Genomic DNA, 22,093 nt, shown 5'->3' with positions numbered 1-22,093 from the left:
CAATTGGAGGGACTCGGGAGCGCAAGCATTCGTCTGTGTTCAAGTCATCATCTCCCTTGTCTTCTTCTATCGTGTGGGTTGTGAGGTGGATTACCAACCTCAGCACCCCTGGTGTCACTATTGAGCCACCAAAGGCCCCTGACATGGCTCATGTAACGTTTACTCACTTACATCAGTAAGTAGTAACCGGGACCAACGACTTAACGTGCTTTCCGAAGCATGGATCATCTTACTTTCGGACAATCAGGTGATCAGCCTGTAATGTTCTAACCAAATTAGGGATCACAAAGTGATGTTTGCGATATGTCCCCACCGGGATTCGAACCCGGGACCTGCGGATCGTGAGCCCTACGCTCATCCACTGGACCACAGAAGCCCTATCTCCCTAGTTAACCCGTTGTTCACAGGGTTCGCTTACCTAACCTGTAGATTAGACAGGTTCGGTTTCTTATAGAAGCGACTACCACTGTCAATTTAACTCCGTCGCGACGTTTAAAAGTCAACGCAATAAAGTACACTTTGCTGCTAATGTACTGCACTTTTTATGCATTTTGTTGTGCGAATCTCATCTAATTCATCTCTTATCTGTTAATCAGTGTCATCCGCTAATCCTTTCATCTGTTCCCTAATTCCCACAGCTATTACGTGTACGTTGCGTCACTTCACTTTCATTGTTTCAACAGTATCGCCAAAATGAGATAACATTTCATTTGTCACGACCCTGGGAACATTTCTTCTAACTTTCCATCTTATTTGTCGTAACAAAGAACCTCGCAACGGGTGCTATTGTGTATTAAAATTTAAGTGATACGTCAATGAGTGTTTTGGCCAGTCACTTATGGATGTTACGTGTGGCCTCACCTGTAGTGGCAAATTGAAAAATTAATTGTTTAGATAATACTTGAGACGTGCTAATGGATAAGTAGATAAGTGAAGAAAGTGTTTATAATAATAATCAAAGCTTTTTTCTTACAGTAAGTACTGTTGTTGCGTCACCGTCAATGTGAAATAGCTCGTTTTTTTACTGAAAATTAGGTAAGAGCGGAGATGTGCGGATTTGACCAATCACGGCGTTCGAGAGAGCGAAAAACGAAGACGCTCTGTCACTCTCTCCCTCACGGTGATTGGTCGATTCCTGCACATCTCCGCTCATATCCGCACGGCTCCGCGTCAATGGAAACGCAGCCTTACAAATAGGTAGTTTATTTTTATTTTTATTCTTTCCTTGTTCTCTCGAATAAATATACTTCTGCACTTGTTTGTTGTGTATTTTTTTACATTGTTTTAAGTTTACGCGGTTATAATCATAATTAAAGCACATGAAGCACATGGGGATATGAGTCTCATATCCCCATTTAAACGCGGTAAGAACCCATTATTATGTGCTTTAATTGTGTATTTTTTTTCTTTTCTATCTTATTTTATTTTCTAATTATTCACTCTAGAAGTGTTTACAACCTTGAAATAAAGGATATTATCATAAAATTAAGATCATTTAACACAAAACTATGGCCAGCGGTAGGGTAGGCGTTAGCTAGCAGGCGGACACAGTGCGCTTATTTAGCGCGCGATTAATACCAATAGGTGGCGCGCTTATTTTGCTCTCAAAAATTCAAAATTCAAAAATACTTATTTTTCAAAATTGGCTTACAAAGTTAGCGCTTTTTGAACGTCAAACATAATTAAATTACATATTATGTAACTAGCTGTAAAACTACTACCACATCGGAATCTGTAACGCTGAGGGAAAGACGTGGCCAGAAAACCTCCCAGCACAGGGCCCTAGTCCTACTGTTTCATGTTTTCCTTTCTTTTTTATTCTTCTCTATAGTACCTATTATAATTAATTGTTGTAAAAAACCGTGTTATTAATGGGAAAGAAAAATAATTACATACATTCTACCAAGCTCTTCAACATAATACAAGCTCACAACTATGTCCCAATTAGGGTATGTAGGGAGCGCTGGTAAATTGTAATAAAACCCACACAAATAATTGAATGAACTGTATTACTTAACCTCTCATATGCCGAGATACCAGACACAATAGATTTTACATTGTGTCTGGTCGAGATCCGCGTTCAGGCGTTCGAAAGATTAAGATATTAATTAAATTACAAGATCCAAACATTGAGACGCGTTGGCTGCTCGCGCTAGAGATGTGACTGACCATAAACGATAGACTATTAGATATATCGCATACAGGGTAGTTAAGAGGTACATCCATCACAAGATGAACTACGTACCCACACCTCACCGAGCTTTCTGTTACGTATACCAACGTGATAGGAGGTAAGCCGTATCGCCGTCAACTTCTTCCACATGTCAAGGTCTTCAACTGTGAAATGTTTTATATCTTATCATCTGTGTTGTCTTCATCATGTAATCACGTAATATCAGAATATAAGTAATCTACTTCACATAAATCCGAAATCGTTTATTAATCGTTTCTTAGATGATGTAAAGCGCAGGGTACTTTTCTTATGCTCACTCCCACGCCACGTTACTTGGAATAAATCAAAGTCTACAAATCGGAGCACATAAAATACAAAACCCATCAACATTACGTAGACTCTAACTAGAGCTATATTACGGCAACTTTCATTTTTATCCACACTTTTATCGTCCCTACGGCTACTCCATATAAGTCGTAATCATTGCGGTTAGGCCATTATTATGGCATTTAATGGACGTTGAGAAAGTCACCACGCAGTATAAATACTAACAATCCATCATTTACACAACTGCCAGAGACGTTGTAGAATCACAATCGGAGCCTTGGGAACAGGAACAGAATAACTTATCATAATGAGTTGTTAGACATTCTCCTATCGTGTGGGTTGTGAGGTGGAGTACCAACCTCATCAACCCTGGCGTCAGGGTTACTATTGATCCGCCAAAGGCCCCTGACACGGGTCATGTAACGACTAACTTACATCAGTAAGTAGTAACCGGGACCAACGGCTTAACGTGCCTTCCGAAGCACGGATCGTCTTACTTTCGGACAATCTGGTGATCAGCCAGTATTGTCCTAACCAAACTAGGGATCACAAAGTAATTTTGTGATATGTCCCCACTGGGAATCGAACCCGGGACGTCCGGATCGTGAGCCCAGCGCTCAACCACTGGACCACGGAGGTCGTTATGGACTATTCTAGATAGTAGTGTCTGAACGTGACTTAATTTCTGTAACAGTAGATATGAACCGCTTTATATATTACAAAATAAATACTAAAAGAGTACGTTTAAACAGTTACAGAACAAAAATATGAAACAAAACAAAAATAAAATTAAATAAAACTAAAACAAATAAACAAAACTCAAAATAAATTATGTACAATTGACACTGTTTGATTTATTTATACTCACTGGTTGATTTTTTTTACTAAAAGATATGTTTAAAATATACTCACGAGACAGGAAAGAAATCTCGCGGCCGCGGCCCTCCTTTTTTTTTTTAACGTTGGGAAATGCATTACGCATACCACGCCGCCCGGGGGGGACGACGTGGTTATGTGGGACTCCCCGGGTGTCGCCACCCGGTATACCCACTAAAACCCAACGGTGTTCCTCCTTGCCGCCCTGTGGCGGGGATACGGGAACGCAATTGCACACAACCGCGTCCCCGCCGGCGGATGCCCTTTGGGGCCCAGCGCCCATGGGAGCGCGTCAAGCGCCTCCCCCTCCGCCGAGGGCTGCCCGGAACACTTGGGGAGCCCTACAGCACGAGACCTATGTTGTGGACGGCGGTCCCCCGACCACCGTCCACAGGTGGCCGCGGCCCTCCTATCGCAGATTCTAATTACTTACTATAACTTGTCAATGAGGGACATTCTAGGCTATGTTCCCCAGAACAATATAGATGGCGCTGTACAGATTTTCCTTCGGTTAACCTTCTAATTTCATGGGTAACAGACAGACATAGAATCAGAATCATTTATTCAACGTAATTATCATGGATAAACTTGTTGAAGGTCAATGTAACATTTGAATTTACGTCATTTCGCTAGGTGTTATGGCTGAGGAGAAGAAATGACAAGAAACTGCAACAGCAACACATCTTTTAAACTCATACATACATAAACTCACGCCTATTTCCCACCGGGGTAAGCAGAGACTATAGAATTCCATTTGCTTCGATCCTGACACACAGACAGACATATGCATCTTTTATCTTTGTTTTTAGGTATAAATGATGACCCTATTTACAACTAGACACAATTGCATCTTCCACCCATTATGATTCTGATCATAATAAAGAAAATAAATATAGGTAGCAATGTAATTCTATACATAATGTGATCGAAATATCAAGCAACAATTATTTTTATATGTGCTTCTGCCATTACATTGTATTTTAGAATTAATTATGTACCCGAGTAATGTTTTTGGTGAACTTAGCCTGGAAAGTCCTTCTTTGTTTATAACTTGTCAATTAGGCACTTTAAGCCGTTGGTCCCGGTTACGACTTACTGATGTAAATACGTAGTCGTTACATGAGCCATGCACTTCAGGTCCCCGATACCGACCCCGCCGGCGTGGTCGACGATTTCCCTCATTCAGCGCTTATCGCTATCGACCCACTAGGGTCGATTAATTCTTTCAAATATTTTTCCTCTCAGACGACGCCCTGAGCCGAGGTTCGCGCCCAACTGGGCACCCTCAGGCCTGTTGTCTTAAACGTTGTACCGGGTGAGAGCCTTCAGCGCTCCCCATTTGTCCGGCCAAGTAGTTAATGCCATCTGCGGCAAATCTACAATAAGTCACGTAAAAAAAAAAACATGAGCCATGTCAGGGGCCTTTGGCGGCTCAATAGTAACCTTGACACCAGGGTTGATGAGGTTGGTAATCCACCTCACAACCCACACGATAGAAGAAGTTTTATTGAAATCCGTCGACGTTTTTCGTGGCGCGTATTATTTGAAACCTAGTTTATCTTTTGTCTTCGTCTTCTAATAAGGCGGTTCGTAGGCACAAAACGTAAGTAACCAAAATCCATTTAAATAATAAAATTGACACCACAGACTCGTACTAAGATTACAACAAACGTTGGCCAAGTTCTTTCTGTTTTATATTTAGTTCGTCAACAGCTCATGAACCTCGATAATGAAACAATGCCGTGACCCCGTTTAGGAATGTGGCAGGTAGGCTGCATGTAAGTTCAAATTTTAGGCCTTACGAATGAGCAGTTTTCCATGTATAGTAAATTTTAGTTCTTTCAATAAAACGAGATGACGCTCAAATCACTTTTGGAAGTTTATTCAATCATTTTTGATTGAATAAAAACAAACAAACAAACATAAAACACACATACACAAACATACATAATTAAAACACATAATAACGGGTTCTTACTGCGTCTAAAATAGGGATATGAGACTACCACAAAACAATATATAACATACATACATAAACTCACGCCTATTTCCCACCGGGGTAAGCAGAGGCTATAGAATTCCATTTGCTTCGATCCTGACACACTTCTCTTGCTTCCTCCACATTCATCAATCGCATCTTACGCGCACGCCGGTCAATCTAATAAATGAAAACAAAATTAAACTGTCCATTTATTTGCATCATTCGCTACCTATAAAAAGAAATGTTGTTTAAAATTGTTTATATATTACTAGATAACATCCCGTGAATATGGGAACGCCATACAGTTTTCCTAAAGTAATGTGAACGCCATCTCTGTATAATGAATAACGAAAGAAACTAACTTGAAAACTGTGCAATTGATGAAAAATGAAGCTTGGGCTTCTAAGAATTTGTTTCAAATAAAAAGGCAATCTCTTCGCCGTAAATAAACCGAAAAACATAGAGGAGATTTTTATTTCTTAAATTACATATGTAGTTCTGTTTTAACAAGCAAAGACTCACGAGCAATACAGCCTTGGCTAAAGTCTATAGTTACAATGTGTGAAATTGATACGAAATAATAACATTAATATTAGGTATAGATATTTGAAATTAACATTCCGTTCATATTGATCGGTTTGTATTCAATCCTTAAAAGGCCTAGTGATGTCATGCCTTGCATATTTTAATTCGGATCGAGTACAATAGGTATTAGAGTCTTTACATACAACAAAGTACTCTTAATTTGGAAGACTTAGTATATTTTGATTTTTTCTATTATTTTTTTGTATATTTTTATGTTCATCATCACTGACTTAAGAGCCACGCTCTTGTCGGTGTAGCATTCTCCATTTTTGTCTATCAAAGACCGATTCCTTCACTTCCTTATAAGACACGACGTTCGCCTTCTCTTTAATCTGTTCCATGTAAGCTCTTCTTGGTCTTCCCCTTCCTCTGTTTCCTTGTAGCTTCCCTTCTATGATGTTTTTAATCAATTCGTCGTGTCTTATTAAGTGGCTTATCTTACCTCTTCTGTTCTCAATAACTCTCAATATTTGCCTCTTTTCCCTTACTCTTACTAGCACTTCCTCTAACATGATGGACTAATGTTGTGGGTGATAGGCTGATCCCTTATCACCATAAGGTTCATCATATCCATCTTTGGACTTCGTATCAACAGTGGCTGCAAGTTGTCTTTGATTACTTGTGGCTCTGCCCACCCCATTAGGGATTACGGGCGTGAGTTTATGTATGTGTGTGTGTTACTAGCACTTCCTCATTAGTAACTCTTCCAGTCCAACGTATAGTTTCCATCCTCCTCCAACACCACATTTGAAAAGCCTCGAGTCTCTCTCTGTCTTTCTAAGTCAGCGTCTACGTTTCACATCCATAGAAGGTTATACTCCATACGAAAGTTTTGTCGTTTTGATTTTTATGTTACCAAGATAATGGCCCCGATTCCTGCAACCAACACGATAAGAAGACTTAGAAGAAGAAGTTTTAGAAGTATCTAAATAAAGCGTCTAGGGGTGGTATTAATAAACTAATCTCAGCTTCGAGACTGCCCTCAAGATCATGTCAAAGTGACAGTTCTTATATAAAAACAGGGACTTGAGCATGATCTTGAGGGCAGTCTCAACTGAGATTAGTTTATTAATACCACCATAGGTTCAAAATCCGTGGCTCATGTCGTACTTTGTTTGCAAGGTGTTTACTGTGTAACAACAGGTGCAGGCCACAGATGCGCGTGAGTACCTACATTGATAACGTCAGTCCTATTTCCAGCGTCATTAAAGCTTTTTTTTTTTTTCATTAAAGCTATGGGCACACTAATTTTAGTGTACCTACAACTAACTTAGGGGTGAGCATCAATGGATATACTTACTTATATTACTAACTTACGTATATTCTTCTTCTTTGCGAGTCGATGGCGATCGAAGCTAGATTTTTGCTGACCAATAATTGGCCACGCTTACGGCATTGTCAGTGGCTTCGTACAGGTCTTCAATAGTGCTAATACCTATTGTACTCGATCCGAATTAAAACTTATATTAACGACTTTGCTCTCTCTACTATTTAAATAATTATAATGATTGACTTAGCTTATTTAACCAAACCATTATCGCACAAAACTACGATTAATTAAAAGAAAAGTACCTATAACTGTTTATTAGAGTGTAATAAAAACAACAAATCTGAATTCGAACTTACGATCCTTTGCTATTTGCACATTAACACACAACGAACTCCAGTATTCGATAAACCTACACATAAAAATATGAAGCAATTATTTGTACACTCGGCAATATCAATTTCCTATTCAAAAATAGTCTATTTGGCTTTATTGAGTATTAATTACGATCCGACGGATCGGTTACGCAAAGCGCGCCATCTCAGAAAAAAATAAGCCTTTCGATGGAAGGCTGCCGACAGTTCACCAACGGTCGCGCGCGGGCGCACTCGCGCGCAACGGTCAATACCAAACTTTTTAAATTTCAAATATCGAAAATAGTGCTGTGACATATCTGGATTGTGTGTGTGTGTGTGATCTTCTTCTCTTTATTTCTCCGATAAAGGGATAGATGTTCTTTTCGGATCTGTGTTCAATCTCTTTAGCTTTCTGCGGTAAGTTGGCATCGACAGGCCATTTGCCTTTACCTTATGGAATATTAATAGCCTCTAGCGTGTTCTGTCTACGGTCAAAGTTAGTAACAAGTAGTAACAACGTTATGCTAAGGTCACGTCAAATAAGCATCTTCTGACATCAGTCTATATGACGAGTAAGATAATAAAATTTAACATAAATTTAACTAAGTACAAACGACCGGTTGCCATACAACCATAAAGTTGAAGTTGAAGAACTAAATACAATTAAAAAAAGAAGGTGGAAATACGATCTGGACGCCTTTTGCAACGTATCAACAGTGGCTGCAAGTTGTCTTTGATTATATTACTTGTGGCTCTGCCCACCCTATTAGGGATTACGGGCGTGAGTTTATGTATGTATGTGTATGTACGCCTTTGAAGGGGACTGGTAAGACATATTCCTGAATAAGGAACTGTGGCAGAGAAGAGAGGAGGCATTTGCTCAGCAGAGCAGTGGGACACGATGCTAGAGAAAAAGAACAACATACATAAACTCACGCCTATTTCCCACCGGGGTAAGCAGAGACTATAGAATTCCATTTGCTTCGAACCTGACACACTAAAAAAAAGAAAAAAAGTACAATTATTATCTAATTTGTGGAATTCCTTGCAGTTTTAGTATGAGTAATTGAATTTATTTTATTTACACAGCTGTTTCTTTCAGGTACCTATACTTATGCTGTATTCGCTCGATATGTCGACATAAAGGTAAGTTCTTTAGATATTTATTTTACACATTGGAATGCAGTGACTAGTACTCAAATGAGAAGAAAACCAATAAGTATTAGTAGTTCGATTGATAGTGAGTTTTCCGACCAAGTAGAGTTAAGGCCATTCGGGGCAAATATAATCAAGTCTCCTTAAAAACAAAATGTTGATAGTGAAACTTTTCAGAGGGTAAAGTTAGTTTAGAATAAGTATGTGCCCTATAAGGACTATGTTTTAAATGACGTAAATTCAAAAATGTTACATTGACCTTCAACAAGTTTATCCATGATAATTACGTTGAATAAATGATTCTGATTTCTGATTTAAAAATTTTGACATAGTTAAACTAATGGGAAAAGCAAAGTCTTCCTATTCAGTAAGTCTATTGGGAAGGAAATTCCCAGTAGTTCAACTGGTAAGACTGGGAATAGGAGTATTCGCCGAATATATACTATTGGTGTTCGGCATATTCGTCACCTAAGCCGAATTTTCAGTTTTGGTGCCGTATATCCTTATCATTAATTCAATTCAGAAATATATTTATTCAGTAGGTAACATGTTTACATTTTGGATCGTCAATTTTTACATAACGAACGTCTCATCCGCCTAAAACTACTGCAGCTTCTCACAACCTGTATAGCCGGAGAAAAGAAGCTGCAAGAAAAACCTCGGCACAGGGCCCTAGACGTTCTTTAAAAAAAAATTAAGAGCGACGCTGTAGTCGGTGTAGCATTCACCATGCTACTTTTTAGGGAAATATAGGGCAGCGGTTTCCTCTTGCCTTCCGCCCCGCAGTACTCGGCCGCACCGGCTGGGCGGTCGGTGCCGTATAGATTGATTTCTTCATCTAAGAATGGAAAGAAATTAAACATTTTTTTGCATAAATCAACAACATAAAGACTGTAGATTAAAATTAGCAGATCTGAATAGTATTTTCTGCCACCTTACGCCACATTTTCACTTTCCTAGGTATTAGGTGGGGTAGTGGTTAAACACAAAACTATTTTCTTAATGAAAAAGTAATCACTTACCTTTAAATGGTGTCAATCAAAAATATCTTTATTCAGTAGGTAACACAGTTACACTTTGAATCGTCAATTTTTACATAACGGGCATCTCATCCGCCTAAAGATATTGCAGCTTCTCACAACCTGTATAGCCGGGGAAAAGAAGCTGCAAGAAAAACCTCGGCACAGGGCCCTAGACGTTTTTCAATTTATATCCTCGTAAGGCCCGGATTCCCAGACACAATAGTTAAACAATGGGATTTGGATTTTAAAAGGACTTTGGGCCTTACGACCATATACCTACCTACTCATTTTTATCGTATCTTAAATATATGATAATACACAACTTCTACGTGATAGAGATCCATGTATGATAGAGTTCCGTAAAAATCCGTGATAACCCAGTTCAGAGAACTCATGACTTACACCATAGTATCACCGGTTCGAATCCCGGTTCGGGCTGTAAATGAGTTCCAGTTAGGATCTTATATCTAACGATCTGGAGGTCCGGGTTCGATTCCCGATGGGGACATTGTCGAAATCACTTTGTGAGACTGTCCTTTGTTTGGTAAGGACTTTTCAGGCTTGAATCACCTGATTGTCCGAAAAAGTAAGTTGATTCCGTGCTACGGAGGGCACGTTAAGCCGTTGGTCCCGGCTATTAGCCGTAAAAACACCTCCACCAACCCGCAGTGGAGCAGCGTGGTGGAGTATGCTCCATACCCTCTCCGGTTGATTGAGAAGAGGCCTGTGCCCAGCAGTGGGACGTACCTATATAGGCAGTTTATGTTATGTAGGATCTTATATGATTGATATCACGTGATTACCAAGATTTCTGCGCAGATAATGGCAATTTGGTCGCCCCCTATTACATGGGACTTAAACATAGGCGAGGACTGGTTGTATTTACCAACTATACACCTCTGTCATAGAATAAAGAATAATACTACATATAGAACGACAACACTCCGCTCCCCACCAGCGTCTGAGCTAGGTTTACCTCACCCCTTCGAACATAGTTTAGACTTGAATCGTACGGCGTCTGACGCCACACACACAGATGCGTGTGTACGATAACGTCAATGTGTAGTGTCTAAGTAAAACGAAGTTGTTTGTAGGAAATGTCTGGGGTGTGCCTCTGCCTACCCCATCGGGGAGACAGGCGTGATGCTATGGAACGTTGATAATACATAATTTATAAGTTAAATAATAAAACAACGACCTCCGTGGTCCAGTGGCTGAGCGTTGGGCTCACGATCCGGAGGTCCCGGATTCGATTCCCGGTGGGGCATATCACAAAAAATACTTTGTGGTCCCTAGTTTGGTTAGGACATTACTGGCTGATCACCAGATTGTCCGAAAGTAAGATGGTCCGTGCTTCGGAAAGCACGTTAAGCCGTTGGTCCCGGTTACTACTTACTGATGTAAATAAGTAGTCATTACCTTGAGCCATGTCAGGGGCCTTTGGCGGCTCAATAGTAACCTTGACACCAGGGGTGATGAGGTTGGTATTCCACCTCACAACCCACACGATAGAAGAAGAAGAAGTTAAATAATTGAATTCCAATGCAAATAAAGCGTTGCATCATAATCCTAACTGCTGATATAAAATTTTAGTATGCACATGCGATAACTCGTGCTTTCTTTATCTGTAGCATTAATAATGATAACTGATTAGTAGATTTCAATACATTAAGTTAATCACGTTGTCACTACAAACACAAAAACTTAAAGATTATGCCTTTTGTGACGTCAATTATCTGTTATGACGATAAGATTCTGGCCACAGATCACGAAAACAGGAGATATGCCTTCAGCAGTAAATTACACGAGTCCACATGTCGACGTGTGAAGATATTTCTTGCAGGCCCGCCGTTCATTGCGTATTAACACAAGCGCTAGTTGTGGTTGCGCGATACCAAAGAAGCGAATGATGTGAAAAGTTTTACAATGCGATTTATGATCGTTTTGTGCATATTTAAGGCTAACCGGCTATGCTTCCGCGGCATCTCTGTATCATGAGAACTCTGTGGCACGGACTTAGAAGGTACTTTATATTAGGTACTACCATTCTCAAATAGACGAATAATGAAGAACTTTTCAGGTCATGTTCCCCAAAAAAAATAGATGGCGCCTTCATTTAACCTTCTAATTTCATGTATAACAGTCATATGTATCTTTTACCTTTGTTTTTGGGTATAAATGATGACCCATTATTATCCTTTATTTAAGTTTAAGACGTTACATTAACTTCTTAATATTAAAAGAACATATTGGTAATTTTCTTCTTCTTTGCGAGTCGATGGCGATCGATACTAAATTTTTGCTGACCAATAATTTGTCAGTGGCTTCGTGAAGGTCTTTAATAATGCAGCAGTTAGGGCACTTAGGACAGCACAAAAGGTGAGCCATAGTTTGTGGTGATACTCCACACTCGCAATCATCGCAACCATCAACCAGGCATCCCCTTACAGCGGCCAACCTGTGTCCGGAGCCTATATTGGTAATGTAAGACTTAAAACTAAAGAGGTTAACCAGCTCGGCTAATGTCGTATCGGCCCACATGAGAGTCAAAACACAAAGGGACATTCTGATCAAAATAAAGTGAAACAAGTAAAATAAAGTGAACATTGTTTAATTAGGTAGCAACATAATTCTATACGTATCTGATCCAAATATCAAGCAACAATTACATTTATATATGGCTCTGCCATTATATTATTATTATTATTAATAGCCCTCAATGTCCCACTGCAGGGCAAAGGCCTCTCTTCCCTTCTTCCACTCCTCCCTGTCCCCAGCTTGCTCGCGCCACCGTTTCGAGAAGCGGTCTAACTCGTATTATATTATATTTTTTTATAATTATGTACCCCGAGAAATGAGAAAATAAGTAAAAACCACGTTAAATCTAAACAGCGCCATCAATTTTTTTTTTGGGGAACGTAGCCTGGAAAGGTGCAGGCAGGAACACCGTGGGGTTTCAGTGGGTATACCGGGTGTCTCCATCCAGGGAGTCCCACATAACCATGACACCCAGGATATGCGTAACGCTTTATTTATTTAGGTACACATACAGCAATACATATTAAACTTTTACAGACAGCATTATAAATAGAAAGACTTGGTATATATGCTTGCCGATTACATGCGTACACAACATTCACCGTAAATGAAAACAAACAAACTATATTAATACTAAACTATATAGGACGCTTTTCCCAACGATAAAAAACAAAAAAGATACTACCACTGTCTCTATTGAAGGTTATAAATTAGCTCTTTTACGGGGTCCGCTATATCTAATCCTTACCTAACATTCAACGCTATAACCACAAGTTGTAAAAATTCTTGCGCACATATTTCGACTTGAACACCATCATCTTCACGCATGCGCGAACGAACATGGGTATTTCACGTTTAAGCAACTGCCCGCCTATTTATGCTCCGTTGAACTATATTTCTTACTTAGATACTTTATCTAACATCGCTTTGTTTTTCCATAAAGCAATGATACGAAAACGGAAATATGTGCAAGGTGTTACGGCATAATAAGCAGTACATACATACATACACAACATAATTATATAGCTTATATATACGTCCCACTGCTGGGCATAGGCTTTCCATTTAATCTACCGGAGGGAGTATGTAAAATACTCCACCACGCTTCTCCACAGCACAGTGGAACAAGCAGTACTTAACCCCTTCACGGACAGACACCATGGGTCATTGATGGTTCATATATTATATGAACATATATTGTATGAATTATGTTGTGTATGTATGTATGTATGGTTCATATAACTTATTATATGAACCATCAATGACCCATGGTGTCTGGTCGGACGTTCCGATTCCTAGGTGTCATACTACTTATAGTATGACACCTAGCAATCGGAACTTCCGTAAACGTTCTGCCCTTGAAAGTGTTAAGTAAAATTTACTATACACATACATAGCGTGGGAGCCGTGTTAGCCCAGTTGGAACGCTTGCCTCCCACTTTGCGGTCGCAGGTTCGAATCCAGCCCAGGCCTAAAACAATGATTGTCAGTTTCGATTTCATGTTTGGATCATAAATGATTATCACGTGTTCAGCGGTGAAGGAAAACATCGAACCACATTCCCGAGATGTGCATTTTCGGAGGTATGTGACCTAATTTGTATTGGGCGGGTTTTCCCTTCGCGGGTTGGAGGGTCAGACAGGCAGTCGCTTCTGTAAAAAACCGGACCTGTCAAATCTTCAGGTTAGGTAAGCGGACCCTGTGAAAAACGGGTAATGCTAGGGAGATGATGATGATGATATATAGCGTCACACCTGTATTCCTGAAGGGATAGGCAGAGATGTATAGTATAAAGCTTTTTTTTGTTACTGAAATATAGGGGAATGTTAGATTGGATTGAATGTGTGAAACTATAATTTTACTACTTTTACTGCCATATATGTACCACATTTTTTGCAATAAACGAATTTGAATTTAGAATTTGAATTTGGTTTGGACACATAGAGCGGATGAAGGATAATAGAATTGCGAAATCAGTATAAAAAGCGAAAGTTGATGGTAGGGCTGGCAGAGAAAGACCTAGGACACATTGACCAAATTGGAGATGTCCTTAGAAAAGGTTTAATACGATCTACTCTGAACCGGCGTGCGTGTATGAAGCGATTGATGAATGTGGAGGAAGCAAGACAAGTGTGTCAGGGTCGAAGCAAATGGAATTCTGTAGTCTCTGCTTACCCCGGTGGGAAATAGGCGTGAGTTTATGTATGTATATATTACTGCTTCGATCACTGTAGCCCATAAAATGTTTGATTACCTATGTGGATACACTCGTGCTTACAGCTTGTCCTACTCTACATATACAATTGTATGTATGTATGTAGTTTAGGTACATACCTAAACTCACGCCTATTTCCCACCGGGGTAAGCAGAGACTATCAGAATCATTTATTTAACGTAATTATCATGGATAAACTAGTTGAATCAGTGTAACATTTTTGAATTTACGTCATTTCACAAGGTGTTATGGCTGAGGAGAAGAAATGACAAGAAACTGGTTGCAATTTCTTGTCAGCAAAACATCTTTTAAATCAATGAGGGTACATTACAAGTTATTTAATAACTAGAGGAACACATTCAATACCATTTTTATCATTTAGGTAATCATTAATCTTATAATAAGCTTTTTACATAAAGTAAGCTTCACGTGAGCTTTAAATTTATTCTCTGACAAATTTAAAATATTATCTGGTATTTTATTGTAAAAACGTATACATAACCCCAAAAAAGATGAATTTAATGGAATCCCATTTGCTTCGATCCTGACACACCTCTCTTGCTTCTTCCACATTCATCAAACGTTCGATCTACTCTACATATAACTATACCGAACCTAATGTTTGTCTGTATCGAATACACGAAACGTCACGTTTCACCAACAAATTCACCGTAAGCCTCTTTCTTACTCGCTTTAAAGTGGGCTGTTTACCTGACTTTCCCTTGCTGTTAAAAAAAAACGTTAATACAGTCGTTGCAATCGATAGTATAAGTATTGTACCGTTAAGATCAATAAATAAATCAATAGATTCATTATCGTCATCTCCCTAAAGTTATCCCGTTTTCGCAAAACAAACCTTAAGTACCTGAAGATTTAACAGGTCGCGTTTTTCTCGCGTCAGAAGCGACTGCTTGTCTGACATTCCAACCCTAAGGGAAAATCAGCCCATAACAGGTTAGGTCATATACCTCCGAAAAGCATTTCACAAAAATGTGGGTCCTCACAACATTTTCCTTCACCGCTGAGCTCGTCATGAATTCGAAAACAAATCGAAATAAGTCAATAGACAACGAATAATTAAAAAAAGATCTTTTTTAAATTGTTGGATGAACGCTCCAATCACTCTTGCCTATATCTGTGGGTATCGTAAATCAATTCAAATCTGTTAGAATTTCGAATTTACCTATCATTATTTTAAATTATGCAACGTGGTGGAGTCCTCTCCATAGCCGCTTCGCTTGATTGAAGGCAGGCATGTACAGTCACGAGTATTAAATATGTATACACTTTGGTACCATGTCACATTAACTTTTTTGACAAATTGAACTGTAAGTCTCACTAAATGTCAAATATGGTAGTGCGACAGAGTCCTAAAGTGGGTACATTATATTGCCTATAATAGGCTGTTTATGTGTTTTTATTAATAATAGTTGGACATATCATATAACATTAACACATAACATAAACCCTATATACGTCCCATTGCTGGGCACAGGCCTCCCCTCAATCAAGCGAAGGGGGTACGGAGCATACTGTGGAGTAGGTACACTTTGCTCCACTGCGGGTTAATGGTTGGATTATGCAATTATTTCTTGTTGCGTATTCTTATTTCGTGTATGCTTTGCAGTGCCAGTTTGTTCATACATTCGATATTTAACTCGAGTCGTCAAGTCAATATTTAACGCGAATTTTACGAGGTGAAACGCTTCTGATTTCCCTACTTGACGACTTAATATCATTGACGTACCTTTAAAATACAATGCTTTCAAAATAATACCGATCTTCACTTAAACGATTAGTGAAAGAAAAAGAGAGATAGATAGCACTGTCAAACTAAAATATCATCATCATCATCATCCCACAGCAGTCCACTGCTGGCCTCTCCCAAGGCGCGCCACAAAGCCCTATCCTCAACTTTACACATCCAGTTGCTTCCAGCCACCTTCTACAAGTCGTCCCGTCATCTTGCCAGGGGTCATCCCCCACTGCGTTTCTCTGGACGCGGTCTCCACTCCAGAACTCGCTTGCACCAGCAGTCGTCGGTTCTGCGACAAATGTGACCAGCCCGCTAATACGTCCCACTGCAGGACACAATCCTCCCATCAATTAAACAGAAGGCATATGGAGCATACTCTACCACGCTGCTCCACTGCTGGTTGTTGGAGGTGTTTTTTACCAACGGCTTAACGTGCCCTCCAAAGCACGGAATCATCTTACTTTTTCGGACAATCAGGTAATTGAAGCCTGCAATGTCCTCCAAACAAAGGACAGTCTCAGCGTGATTTCGCCAATGTCCCCATCGAGAATCGAACCTGGATCTCCAGATCGTGAGCCTAAAGCTCTAACCACTAGATCACGGAGGCTGTTAAAAATAATCATTAAGTAAAATGCATCTGAAAGAGTTTGTTTCCGTGTTTCAATCAACTCAACAATTCTTTTTGCATCAAACGTAAAGGATTTTACATGAAGAGTTTTCCCAAGAAAAAATAAAAGAAAATAATATTACTATATCGGCAGCGTCGCAATTCCAAACATACCTACTTTAATGTTTTAGCTTAAGTACTACGGGAAAACCCAAGGCAATGAAAAATTGCGACATGTTTTATATTCTTCTTGCATATGTAATATCGAAGGATCTTACCTCCCTAAAGAGTTAGTATTCGTAACGATAATTTCCTCTCAGTATTTCGAACGTTGGGTTTTACCCCCTTGAATTCGAATTTTAAATTATGACGACGTCTTTTGCTTAGTCCTTCTGCCTGCGCGCGACGCGTTTATTGAGCCAATAGAATTTGTTTATTTATCGTTAAACCAATAGCTAACGAGCGATAGCGTTGGTTAGGTTGCTTCATTTATAGTAACGCGCGCGTTATGCGTGTAGAATGGGGCTAGTCCACCATATCAGAGATTACGGGTTTGGTTCTCGGTTGGGTGAGTTTATACAGGCAACTTTTGTAACAACATCAGGTTTTCTTGGTAATTAAGTCTTTTAGACACAACTTAATCAAGTTCATTGAGAGCATGGTACAAAGCAGTAATGAGATCAATTATTGTTGACATTGCGCACTTAATTTTACGTAGGAAAATGTAAGAAATCACTAATTGCAGTACCTACTTATTGCTTGTTTGATGGATTGCTAAAATATGGCTTTTTTGGACCCTAGGTCTTCTGGAAGCGTTACTTATTTTTCAATTACTAAAAAACTCTATAACTTTACAGCATTATAATGTTACCTATTTGTTTTTGCATCTTATTTCAAAGCTATTTTAATCAAACCTCGCATTATTCACGCTACAAAGTTATATTAGAAACTGTGAACTTGAAAATCGACACGGATTCCAGATATCACGTTTTTTTCTTTTAGAGAAAACCGAAGTTTCTTCACCTTTTCCATGACAAATGTGTTTTGGCTAAAAAAGGCACATCTCGTCAATAATGTCTCGATCGACCGTATACATCAGATCACTCGTCTTGATTCTGCTACACTTTATCGTCCAACTTTCCTTCGCGTTCCATTGCGTGGTTTTCTTAAGCCTTACATGTTCACTAGCGACTTCTAATGGCTTCGTCTGGTGATAATTTTTACCTTATAGTCTTCGTAGAGATAGCTAGATAGATAAAATACTTTATTGAGCACAAAAAAAAAAGAAAAAAAAAACAATTTAAAAAACTAAATTTGAATTTGATTTTAATTTGAATTTATTTGATTTGCTTTGTGAAAACTTGTTTGGTTTGATTTAGAGAAATACAGATCATAACAATAGTATGATATATATAAATATATTGCGTTGTTTATGTTATGGTAACAGTTCTTATTGAGAGATTTGTTTCTATGATCTGTAATAAAACCGCATGCAAATTCATTCAATGGTTCGTAAGATTAGTCCGAACATACAGAGAACCAACTTCTCTCCTCTCCAAATTGAATTATTCTTGAATTAAATATGAATTCTTAGTCTTAAAATTAATGTATGGATTGGTGTTAATGCTGTACAAGCAATGTACGTGAAATTCTCTGCTTCAATCTTTTACTGGGCAGTAGAATTGCTAGTCAAATCGCGTTGGAATGTCGTACTAAGGGCATCTACATCCGATTCTTATCCGACCCGTGTCCGAGAACGCCGGACAGTAGAAAATTATTAAGTATGAGATATCGGATGAATGTAGTGCGCAAGCTACCGGGTAGAACTTCGTACACCATGAGTTGATATTTGTGCGTTCGAAACACAATAATATCTTAGAATCTATTGTCTTTTTCAAATATTCAATTAGAACTACTTCTTCTTCTATCGTGTGGGTTGTAAGGTGGAATACCAACCCCATCAACCCTGGTTTCAGGGTTATTATTGAGCCGCCAAAGGCCCCTGAGATGGCTCATGTAACGACTACTTACATCAGTGAGTAGTAACCGGGACCAACGGCTTAACGTGCCTTCCGAAGCACGGATCATCTAACTTTCGGACAATCAGGTGATCAGCCTGTAATGTCCTTACCAAACTAGGGATCACAAAATGATTTTTGTGATATGTCCCCACCGGGGTTCGAACCCGGGACCTCCGTAACGTGAGCTCAACGCTCAAACCACTGGACCACGGAGGCCGTTACTCTTAAACTAATTTAATAAATATTCAACAGTCCATTTGGTCACCATTGACGCGAGAAATGGTGAATAATGATGTATTGTTTGTTATCATATTCTACCAAGTGATTAGGACTGGGTGTGGTCTATGTCACAATTGATTATGTAGAAAGTGTGTGGGGCTTAGTGTATTGTATTGTTCACTTGTATTTCTTGTTGTTGTTATTGGTTCGACCGGTCTATTTGCATTGTATTAGAATATTGATCATGTAAAGACCAGGAAGATGAAGAATGAAAGTAGGATTAACGCCGTAGAAATTAGGTCGTTGCTTAGCATCTGAGGTGTTGTGTGATAGAGTAAGAAACAATTGAGTAGAAGAGTAAGAAGATTGAAAAGGGAATGTAGTAGGTTGAAGTAGGTTTGGACACGTAGAGCGGATGAAGGATAATAGGATTACGAAAGCGGTATATAAAGCAAAGGTTTTTGGTAGGGCTGACAGAGGAAGACCTAGAAGGACGCCCATCGACCAAATTGGAGATATCCTTAGAAAGGTTTAGTGCAATCTACTGCGAACCGGCGTGTGTGTATGAAAGTATTGATTAATCTGGAGGAAGCAAGAGTATGTCAGGAGTCAGGATCGAAGCAAATTGAATTCTATAGCCTCCGATTGTGTGATAACTTGTGTGGGGTTGATGGTTGGGGAAGTGGGGTTTTCTGAACGGTTTGGACCTGCATTGCGAGTGTGGTGTTACGCCACAGACGATGGCTCATTTGACGTCTTCTCCGCATGGCTTGATAGTTGTACGCGGGAGGAGCTTATGAATGCTGCTGAAAATGCTGTCCGGGAGGCAAAATACTGGGCTGAAAAAATCTGAATGCCATCGAAATGACAAGAAGATTTAACAACCACTTTTTGAGACCACAATTTTTGCTTTTTGTAATGGCATTGGTTAGTAGGTATAATATTTTCTAATATCCTCTTGAAAATATCGTTTTTAAAAGACGTCTAGCAGTCTACCATCATAATTACATTACCTATCATGATAGATAACGGCATACTTATCGTTTTTAATGTCAAAACTCATTAAAAGTAATCTATGTGCATGTCCAATTGGTATTCTTGACGTCGAATTATGAATTACGTGGCCTGGGGGGTTAAAATGGCCACATCGAAGCAATTCATCTAAGAAAGCAATATTGCTATTGGATCGACATTCGTGTGCATTGCGCACTTACTTTTATATGCGCAAATGTCAAATTTAAATATTGCTTTCTTAGATGAATTGCTTCGATGTGGCCATTTTAACCCCCTGATACACAAAACCACATAAGTGTCTTTTTGACAATTCACATTCTCCAAGTGATTTTCTTCAACAATCTCAATTTCTTTCAATGAGGGACTTTCCAGGATACTTTTTTCAAAAACAATACAGATGGCGCTGTACTGTGCGTGTAATAAGAAAGTGGTTTGAGTCACCAATGCAATGATCAGTAACAATATGTAATTAAAAAGTAATAAAATGTTCCGAATGAATGAATGATGTAACAACTACCACGCCTGAATTCCTTTCCAAAATGGTATTCGCGTCATATTCAAAATCTGCAAAAAACTGTGGCTGGTTTTAGGGATCCATTGGATTGTTGGATTCCAAATTCAAATTGTTTTTCGTTAGCATTTTATGAAATAAATGTTACAGACAGACGCGAGGGGTTACTTTGTTATCGCTGCCAATAATTTCAAGAATTTGAAAATGTACTTTATGTGAATTCAACAACTTCAAATTGGCAATAAAATATTTGAAAGCCCTATTTCAAGGGCATAACATAAGCTCACGACTATATCCCAATTGGGGTGGTCAGATGTACTAAGTACCCACACCTCAACGAGCTTTCTGTATGTGTCCTTTCTTTCAAGGATATAGTTAGGTGATTTGAAGGAGTCTCTGGTGATGGTCTATGTCACTAGAGTTCGTCATATTGCTTATTTTCGGACACCGATGCCGAAAATGGCTGTCTGCACGACATGCTAGCTCTGTACTTAGAACATCTGTGCTTGGTTGTGACTAATCCGAAGTTATGTGAGTTGGCTAAGTTGGTTCCGCAATCGAATAGCTGAATTTAAACTATTTTTGGTCGGTGGCAGTCATCGATTTTTGCCTTTTATAGGCTGCATTTCTTATGCCTATTTGCAAATTAGATGTAGATTTGGTGTTATTTATCTTTAAAATACTTGCTATTTTGTGTTCATTATTTTTAGCATTTGATATACCTATTTACCGATTGGATAGCGTATAAGATCTCGTATTTTAATATATTTGACGTTTTGTTTACTACAAATCTTAAACTTTTTTTATTCCCGCTTCTCGTTACCATCTCGCCGATATTACCATTATCTTTGCTTCATTCAAAAAATACATTGTTGTTCTAATTTCAAAATCCGTATTAAAAACTTTATTGAATTTCGAATGTTTTGGAACACCAAATTCAAATCAAAAACTTACGGGACCCATTGACCACACGGCGTGCAATTCAAACTTACTTTTTTCTCAACGCCAAAACGGAAACCATTCACTTTCAGCGGTTGCGCCATCGCATTGTGATTGATGATAACGTGCGCAGATAGCATCGCGCACCTGATCGGGATATCTGCTCAAATTGATTTATACGTCGCTTTTATCTGGACCCCATGTTTGCTTAGTGAAAGTATTTTGAAGTGACCTCCTCTGGCGTTGATTATAATTGTGAATATGATTGAGTATGACAATGCTTCGATCGGCCATTGTTTAGATTGTCATCTCTCCTTTCTCCACATAAGTATCTATATAAATAGTTACTTATGCTAATTTTATTTTTGATTTAGGTAGGTTTATTTGTTCGCTTCTAGGACTAATTTTATAGTTTGAGCTTATTGGTACTAACTCCTGTAGACACCTCCTAATTTTATTTTAAGTACTTACTACTGTATTTCTTATCAACGTTGATTGTGTGTGTAACAATAGTGTTAATTCCTGTAGACA

The 22,093-nt window shown here is 38.9% G+C and overlaps 1 protein-coding gene across 6 annotated transcripts in view; it reads left to right on the top strand.

The window, feature by feature from the left end:
* Positions 1-22,093, top strand: part of LOC126367291 (uncharacterized) — a 177,944-nt gene that overhangs the window by 37,330 nt on the left and 118,521 nt on the right. For 5 of the 6 annotated variants that reach the window (XM_050010723.1, XM_050010721.1, XM_050010722.1 and 2 more), the window contains exons 1-2: positions 7,807-7,982; positions 8,668-8,711. The gene's annotated coding sequence lies outside the window, so the exon portion shown is untranslated. Of the gene's footprint in view, positions 1-7,806; positions 7,983-8,667; positions 8,712-22,093 lie in introns of those variants that run through there. The other variant, XM_050010718.1, reaches the window with a different exon arrangement.

Source organism: Pectinophora gossypiella, chromosome 6 (assembly GCF_024362695.1).
Source record: "Pectinophora gossypiella chromosome 6, ilPecGoss1.1, whole genome shotgun sequence".
NCBI lineage: Eukaryota > Metazoa > Arthropoda > Insecta > Lepidoptera > Gelechiidae > Pectinophora > Pectinophora gossypiella.
The sequence above is the reverse complement of the archived record's forward strand: the minus strand, read 5'-3'. Positions and strand labels throughout refer to the sequence as shown.